Genomic DNA, 9,291 nt, shown 5'->3' with positions numbered 1-9,291 from the left:
AGTACAGTGTAAAAGCTTAAGAGTACCGCAAGGGTGTAATTTGACACACACACACAGGGTGGGCCAATATTTACATAGATAACATTATGTTTAAAAATCCGTTTTTCTACGAATTATTCTTCTGTTTCTTTAGGTAGGAGAAAAGCAATTGCTAAAAGGATAAAACTTGAGACAAGGTCGTTTTTTTTAGGATGATTTCTAGTGTGTTTACAACATTAACTTCAAAAAGTATTTTTGAATGAAAAAGTTTTTCAAAAGAAAGTAAAGAGTTGTAGTAAAATCTGAGACGAGCATAAATAAAGTCTTGTAATAATTCCAACTTGAAACAAATAGAATTTACAAGAAATTAATAGAAACAATCAACGTTCTGGTTGTAGAGCGAAGCAGATCTATTGGCAATAATAAATTTAAAGCAAACATAAATAAAGTGGACAAACAAATACAATAAAAAATTGAAATGTTCAGGAGATTTTTGTATTAACTTATTTTCGAAAATATTATATCGGCTGACTTACACAAATAGAAATATAAAGCAATGACACTCTAAAATGCCCACCCAATACAGATTAAAAGAATTACTATAGAACAAAATAGAGCAAATTTCTACTTCTAGGGGGGGGGGGGAAGTATCAACTCATCAGATGACAAAAATTGTAAGCGTATCCAAATCAAAAATAAAACACACATTAAGCATTACAGAAACAATACTACCTTTTTTGTTAGTTTCTTCTTAAAAGTATTTTTTTAAACCTCGATGAAATTTAACTTTAAGTGTATTTAAAGAGTAGATAAAACATTTAAATGTGGCTTAGAACAAAGTGTCCTCAAACAACTGACGCACACTAATCTATTATATAAGAAGTTTGTGTTACCTTGTTAGACTTTATTTCGAACAGGAATTAATAACAAAATTTACATCAAACATAAACATACCGGATTCTGCTATAAGAGAATGAATAAATTTTAAAGCGAACATAAATAAAGTAGACAAAGAAACACAAAAAACTGAAAATTCAAAAAAGTTTTTCGGGGGAGGAAGGTTGGTTGGTTGACATTAATTTTCTTATGCTTTATACCTCTTTGCTTGGTGGAACATGCACACGGGAGGAGCATAATCTCCAGGTTTTGGATTTTTTTTTTTTGTGTGTGATTGTCCCTCTCCGGATCATTTACCGGTTGGTCTCTCCTCTCTTAAAATTATTGATTTCACCTTTTTTCTGTTTATAATAATAGCAGATTGTCAAAATTTATAGAAAAAAATTGAACCCTTTCAAATCGGAATACTGAGCCTCAATGGGGGTCAGTGGCGCTGCCTAAGTAAAGAGCCACAAGTTTCCTATACATTATTTATTTAATTGCTGTTTTACCTCCTTGCCACATCGTCTCGAAAGGTTGATTGTAAGAACTTGGGAGCGAACTCATTCGATTGGAAATTGGAATGTCTTTTAAGAGCCCGTTGTCTTTTGAGTACTGATTCAGAGGTCATGGTGTTAAAACCTATTATGTTTGAATTTAAACCTATCATCAGTTCGCAAAGGATTATAGTTTCGTTACAGTAAAGCGTGTAGAATGCAAACCCTGAATCTGGAAAATCGAATCGAAAAAATCGAAGTTAAGCTTGACGATATAAATCAAGAAAATATCTTGGACAGTCTTGTTTTCAGCGGTCTGAAACAAAAGTTAGGAGTTGACCTTAAACCGACTTGGCTTAATGTCCTATCGATACAGACAGGTGTTACTAGTATGTCTTCTGGCAAATTATCAAGTGTTTTCTGGTTTAGAATGAGTGGGCCTCATACTGCTAAAGTTGCTCGAAAAGTTTTCTCAAGAAGTCTAAACTAGCTGGTTCGGGTAGTTTTGTGTCAGAATCCCTTACAAGGCGACGTCTTGATTTGTTAAATGTCACAAGGGATCGGTTTGGTGTCAAACATGTATGGACTGACCGCGGTAACATACTAGTAAAGTCACCAGGTGAACCAGCTGCGCAGTAAAATAGGATCTCTTAGTGAATGCATTTGAAATAGTATTTGTGTTGTTTTTTCGTCGTTTTTTTCTTTCTCTTGTATTACTTTTTTTGGCCCTTTTTCTTACTACTTTTTCATTGTTTTTGTTATTTTCATAATTATTCTCAAAATCTGTCTATTCTCAGTCCTGCATTTTCTTTTCTTACTTTTTTTCGTTTCATTTAGAGAGAGAGTTGTTTGGTTCGTGTATTTTTTGCTATTTTTGTTCATTTCATTATAACCTCAAAAATTGTTGATTCTCAGTCTTGCATTTCTTTTCTTTTTTGTCTTTACTTATTATGTGTTCTTGTCAATTTTTATACACCGATGCTGCTTATTTGTTTTGTTTGTGTCTTCTTTCTTGTATTTTGCTGGAAAATTTGCTGGCATTACCTATCCCTGATACTGAATTTACGATTATCTCCAAGCTATCATGGCGTATTCAAGCAAAGGTGAGCACTTGATTGAACTTGTTTGTAATAATACATTGAATGCATCTAATCACTCTGGTGGTTTTTTCTGTCCTGGGTCGTCTTCAACTTTTGGAAAAAGAACTTTTAGATTTAGAAGAGATATTGCATGAGGGAATCGGGATTATATGGCAAAACGATTATTTAAGGGTTGTTGATAAAAATAATATTAATATATTAGTAGATTGTTTGAGGACTAAGTTGGGGTCGGTGAGCTTTCAGTTACACAGCTGAATATTCAAGGCCTTTGTTCGTCTATTGATGAATTTAAATTTCTTATTTGCATGTCGCGATTATCCACTAATATAATCTGAAACATTTTGCATGTTTTATAATTTTATATATATTTAATAATTTTATACATAATGTTTATATAATTTTTATAATTAAAATATATTATAAATAAAATAAATAATAAAATAAATTATAAAATATATAATTTTTATAATTTTATACATAATTTTTTACATTTTATAATTTAAAATGTGAAACATTTTAAAATAATATTAATGATTCATTGGTTGATAATCCAGGTTATACAATTGAACGGTTAAATAGGTCGAAAATGTCTAAAGGAGATCTTGCTTTTTACATAGCTGATTCTTGTATATTTTCGGTTCGTTAAGATCTTTCTGGAGTATTTGAGTCGCTTTGTATTGAATTACTAATTAATCAGAAGACCATTCTATTTGCAGAGGGTTATCACCCCCCTCCTAATGGACCCTTAAGCTCTTTCCTTGATATTCATACGGGTCTATTGGAAAAAGTTCATAGTCTGAATTTCGATATTATATTTATGGGTGATTTTAATATTAACTTATTGAATAGAAACTCATCAATGGCGATGGTTTTTTTTTTATCTGCTATGACTTCTTTTTGTTTACTGCCTTCTATTTTGATCCCAACACGTATCACTGAGTCGTCCGCCACTTTAATTGATAACGTATCAATTCTGATACGTAATAAAAAATTAATACGTAATAAAATTTATTTAATCCTTCTGATTAAATAAAAGAAATTATTTTTTTTAACGGAAAGTAAGGAGCGGCATTAAAACTTAAAACGAACAGAAATTACTTCGTATATGAAAGGGGATGCTTCCTCATCAACACACCGCACTTTACGCTAAAGTTTGACTATTTCTCTTAATTCTACTTTTTAAAACAGTAAAAAACTTTAGCATCCCCTTGCATATACGAAGTAATTTCTGTTGGTTTTAAGTTTTAATGTCGCTCCTTACTTTACTTTAAAAAAAACTTGTTTTTTTAAAATTTAATTTCTCAACGTTTTTGAATCAATGCATGTTTTTATTTTGGCTCTCTGCAGATGAATAATTAAAACGAAATTTGCATATTTTTCTTTTTTTTGCTAAATAGCTTTCTCATAATTTTGATCGAGTGATTTTGAGAAAAAAGGAGCGGGAGAGGAGGCCTAGTTACCCTCCGATTTTTTGGTTACTTAAAAAGGCAACTAGAACTATTAATTTTTTTACGAATGGTTTTATTAGTAAAAGATATATGTAACTTACAAATTAGCTTACGTAACAAACTTCTGTATTCTCATGTTTTTTATTACGTATATGAAGGGGTTCGCTTCTCGTCAGTACCTCGCTCTTTACACAAAAGCTTACATTTTGTCCCAATTTCTTAAGAATGACCCCTGAATCAAAAAAGCCGTAGAATAAATAGTTAAAACTACTAAAAAAAATACTTTAGCGTAAAGAGCGAGGTATTAAGAGGAGGTGAGCCCATCATATGCGTAATAATTTCTGTTCGTTTTAAGTTTTAATGCTTCTCCTTACTTTCAGTTGAAAAAAACTTTTTCATATTTATTTTTTAATTTTTTGTTGTTGTAATAATGCTAGAAAATCCTGCACTCCCTTCATGAAAATTTTCTTCCCCAATGACAAAATCCTCCAAGGAAAGTTCCCCCAGCATATCCCCCTCTTCTCAACCCCCCCCCAACCTAAAAATCCCCCTGAAAACGTCTGTACACTTCCAAACAACCATTGCTATATGTAAGCACTGGTCAAATTTTGTAACTTGCCCTCCCACGGGGACTGTGGAGGAGTAAGTCGTTCCCAAAGACATAGTTATAAGGCTATTTGGCTACGCTGAATAAAATGGCTATCTCAGAATTTTGATCTGGTGATTTTGGGAAAATAATTAGCGTGGGAGGGGGCCTAGGTGCCCTCCAATTTTTTGGTCACTTAAAAGGGGCACTAGAACTTTTCTTTTTCGTTATAATGAGCCCTCTCGCAAGATTCTAGGACCACTGGGTCGATGCGATCACCCCTGGAAAAAAAACAAACAAATAAACACGCATCTGTGATCTGCCCTCTGGCAAAAATACATAATTCCACATTTTTGTAGATAGGAGCTTGAAACTTCTACAATAGGGTTCTCTGATATGTTGAATCTGATGGTGTGATACGTTAAGATTCTATGACTTTTAGGGGTTGTTTCCCCCTATTTTCTTAAATAAGGCAAATTTTCTCAGGTTCGTAACTTTTGATGGGTAAGACTAAACTTGATTAAACTTATATATTTAAAATCAGCATTAAAATGCAATTCTTTTGATGTAGCTATTGATATCAAAATTCCATTTTTTAGAGTTTTGATTACTACTGAGCCGGGAATACCACGAATTGTTTGAAAATAATGCAGTAATTATTTCGGAATATATCAGACCATTTTCCTGTATACTCTAAGTTTGATGTGTTGAACCCTCGTCCTTCTAAATCATTTGTTCAAAGGTTTGAATAATTTTTGGGTTGATCAAGGACACTTTCTTTGAGTTATGTCTACATGACCAGAAGAAAAATGATTCCAAGAGGTCAGCCCCATTGTGTCCATGGATTTCGACTAGTAAAACTTGCTAAGCGAAAAGTTTATCTTTGGAAAATTTACAAGAATCACCCTACACCTGAGCGACATCATCGTTATAAAGAGTATCGAAATATATTTAAGTCAGCAACACGTAGGGTTAAAACATATTATTATCGTAGAAAATTTTCAGAGTGCGGGAAAGATATTAAAAAAACATGGATGATTGTAAATTCCGCTGTGAAGCCTGTTCATTTGCCTCCATCATTAACAACGAAACTCTTGCTAGGTGGAAAGGATATTGATAAAAAAGAAGAAATAAAGCGGAAATTTACATCATATTGTGCTTCAGTTGGTTATTTGAGAGCTAATTTTGTATCTGGATCAAGCTCTAATAGTGATTTTACTAGATATATGGGTTCTTCTTGCCACAAATCTTTTGTGCTTGAACAAGTAACTGAAACAAATGTTTCTTGGATACTACTACTAATGCTACTAATACCTAACCAAAACACCAAGCTATTTGAGGCCAATACAGATACGCACGCTCCTCCTCCAGCCCAATCTATTAAAATCCTCCCTCTTTACACCCTCCCAGGAAGTTCCCCTTTCCTTTAAATCTTTATTTAAGACACCCTACCATCCCTGACGAGGACGACCTGCTTTCTGTTTAGCCCTAGAAAGGACAGTATTCGGCAATCTGTCATCCTTTATCTGCAGAACATGACCAAGCCATCTCAACCTTTCTTTCATTATAGCCCTAGAAGAGCCTAATTATTTTTTAATCCTTTTAGTATAGTCGCTACGGTTTCTCGGATAGCTTCTAATTTAAAAGGATCATCTTCTTCAGGGCCTGATTCAGTACCCACTCGAGTAGTCAAGTCTTTTCTCCCAGCAATAGTGACTCCACTGCCAAACTACATAATAGGTCGTTTGAACTTGGAGTTTTCTCTCAGGCACTGAAGTTCACGCGTATAATCGTCAACCACAAAGGTGGTAGCAAGAGTGATCCGTCAAATTACCGGCCTATTTCCCTTCTTTTTACATTTTCAAAGATTTTTGAAAAACCATTCTATTCTCGTTTGGCAGATTTCTTTGCAGCGAAGAAATTTTTTTGTGAGCACCAGTTTGGGTTTCATCCAATGCATTCTATTGAACAGGCTTGTATTGGTCTTCTCTATTTTGTGAATAATGCTTTAGACTTGAAGAAAATGCCAGAGGTAATTTTTTGGATGTAAGAAAAACTTTTTACAGTTTGTCCCATGATATTCTACTTGCAAAATTTTCGAATTTTGGTGTTCGGGGAGAAGCACTAGAATGGTTTCAACTTGATTTTCATGGCCAGTTTATTTCTTTTGATCCAGGATCTGATATTAAGGCCAAAGTAGACTTTGGGTCTCCACAAGGGTCTATCCTTGGTCGTTTGCTTTATATTGTATATGCCAATGTTTTTTATTGGGCTATAAGAGATGTTCCAATGTCCATTTTTACAATAAATGTCACCCAGATGAGTTGCAGACTTGCAGTATCCTAATTCAATATATTATGAACAAAATGTTTATTTATTTGCTTTTGATGATGATAGTACTATTGTTTGTGCCGAGCGGGATCAAATTAATTTGATAATAAGGCTTCAAATACTGATAAAAATTTTATAAGTTGTTTGAAGCAAATTGTCTCGCTCTAAATATTTCCAAGTCTCAATTTTTGTTTTTTTCCAGAATTGGCTTGCAATTTCCTGGTTTGAATATTATTCCAAGTTTTAAAGGTATTATTTCTAGATCACAAAATAAGTTGTTATGTTTTAGGAGTGCTTGTTGAAAAAAAAACCTACCCACCCACACAAGAAAAAAGCCAGTTTTAACTAGGGTAATAACATAGTTTTTAAGTATATTTTAGTGCAACCCACCCAGACAAGAAAAAAGCAAGCCCAATAAGCTCACCACATTGGTATACAAAAGTGGTGCCTTTATCTTGGATCCATCTGAAGACATACTCCACGCAGCAGCAGCAGCAGCAGCAGATTTCGGACCTTTCTTGACTGCAGATGTCACTTAGGTCCTCATTCAATGGTTCTAAATACATCATCCTGGAAAGTTGAAAGTACAAGGAAAGGCGGATTTGCCTCCCAAAGCTAAAATTTCCCATTTTACTAATATTGTCTTGCATTGATACACATCATCTGACAAGTTTAAATAGCACATTAGTCTAAATCTTCTTGTCTACTCCTATGTTTTGTAGAAACTGAACTACGAGTCGAAAAATTTGTATACTAAGTTTTTCGTCAGCCACTCCACCCAAAAGAAGGCTTATATTACATTGCATAGAATTCTGAGTAAGGAACTTTACGAAACTTTGTCTTTGATGTTAATAATTATCACAATTTAGAAGCACATGTGCAATTGTCTCTTCATTGTTATAATATGTGCAATATTCATCCTCTCCAAAAAATCTTGCGCGATAGGATTGAACCCCTGCATATTGAGATCTTAGCCGAAACAAAATAACTCCCTATTATCTTGTTAGTTTGTCACATATTTTTAATTCATGGCTCCTTGTGGTTTTGCAGGTGACAAAATAGTTGCCTGACAAATTCCGGTTTTCCTCAAAAGAAAATGTATCTAGATTCTTTATCACTTTATCAATCATCTTAACTTCCATAGGAGAATCACGTTCAGTAAAGGGGCCTGTCATTTTTGTGGCCTGCTTTGCAGCTCTGTCTGCTCTTTCATTACCATCAATCCCAACACCTAAATGTTTTCCCATTTTGTGCAATTACAATTCCTATTAACACTTTATACTGTTCTTGCTCTGGGAAGCTTGGTGTATCCTTGTTAGTGTATTTCGCTTGAGGTGCTTCAGCTTTCCTTTGCTTACACTTTGTATTTACACCATTTTCATTATTTGGGGACAAATCCCTCCTTTTTATACCAATGTTTGGATTCTGTCCTACTATTGGTAATACTGATCCATTTTCATGCATTATGATGCCTTCTATTTCCATTGGATGATGTTCTGAGCTCTTCATCACTGTCATAAGAGGGTAATGCTGGGTAACTCTCTTCATTGAGTGCAGAAAATTCGTTTAAGGTTGGGATGGAGTAGCTTGGGTAGGTGTGAGGTATAATATAACTTTGGGGTGGCGGGATTGAGTTATGGCTTGCAGTAACACATGGTTGAGTTGAGCTATTCTAGAGATCTCCTGGTGTATATATTGTTACACTTTGTCTGTTAGGGAAAATTCCAATTAGAGGTTGAGAGTAGGGGGGATGGAAATTTTGGGTGGGACCAGGTAAACCCTGGTCAGGTAACTGAAGCATTCAGCTGCAATCACAATTGTCTAAAGTGTAGTTATGGTAAAATAATCACAGAAATACAAAGAATCACCAATACTCACAAGAAAATTACAACTTAAAGCAAACGATTTTGTATCCCAGACATACTCCATGATTTCCGTGATTAGCTATAATTGAAACTTCTACCTTCTTTCCTAGTTAACTTGAGACGAACGTACAATTTCAAAAAGTCGCTGAAAGTCAACTTTTCATTAGCATTCAGTCAACGTTTGACAAATCGAACGCTCCCAGTTAACGAAAAATCGCAAATAAAACGTCGGAATGATGATTTCAATTAACTTAAAAAGTGAATCAAACGCAACTCTACGTTGTCTGAGCCCGTGTTCATACACATTTCCGCAATTTAACCAAATCTCTAAAACGTGCATATCTTTCAAATGTAAGACTAACACTGAACATTGGAAGTTCTTAAGTCACGAATTCCAAGTGGTATAACCTAAAAGTGCATTATTACGATAAATTGGAATTTTTTTTTGTTTCCCTAGGCCACTTTTTATATTCTATCCTAGCCAATAGACTTGGTAAATTCATAGATAATAGCCTATTAGCCAAATTTTAGGTAGCTTAGGCCTAGCATGGACTAAAAATTGGTGGGTAAGGTATATATTTTCACAGAATATGGTGGTAGCTAAGAAAT

At 34.1% G+C, this 9,291-nt stretch overlaps 1 protein-coding gene across 4 annotated transcripts in view; it reads left to right on the top strand.

The window, feature by feature from the left end:
• Positions 1–8,957: 8,957 nt before the first annotated feature.
• The window catches only part of LOC136037248 (transcription initiation factor TFIID subunit 5-like), a 94,434-nt gene continuing 94,100 nt past the window's right edge, over positions 8,958–9,291 (top strand). The window contains exon 1 of one of the 4 annotated variants that reach the window (XM_065719863.1): positions 8,958–9,033. The gene's annotated coding sequence lies outside the window, so the exon portion shown is untranslated. Of the gene's footprint in view, positions 9,084–9,291 lie in introns of all 4 variants that reach the window. The other 3 variants (XM_065719861.1, XM_065719862.1, XM_065719864.1) reach the window with 3 other exon arrangements.

The sequence above is a fragment of the Artemia franciscana genome, chromosome 16, assembly GCF_032884065.1.
Source record: "Artemia franciscana chromosome 16, ASM3288406v1, whole genome shotgun sequence".
In the NCBI taxonomy this organism is placed as follows: domain Eukaryota; kingdom Metazoa; phylum Arthropoda; class Branchiopoda; order Anostraca; family Artemiidae; genus Artemia; species Artemia franciscana.
This window is presented reverse-complemented; position numbering and strand designations above follow the sequence as displayed.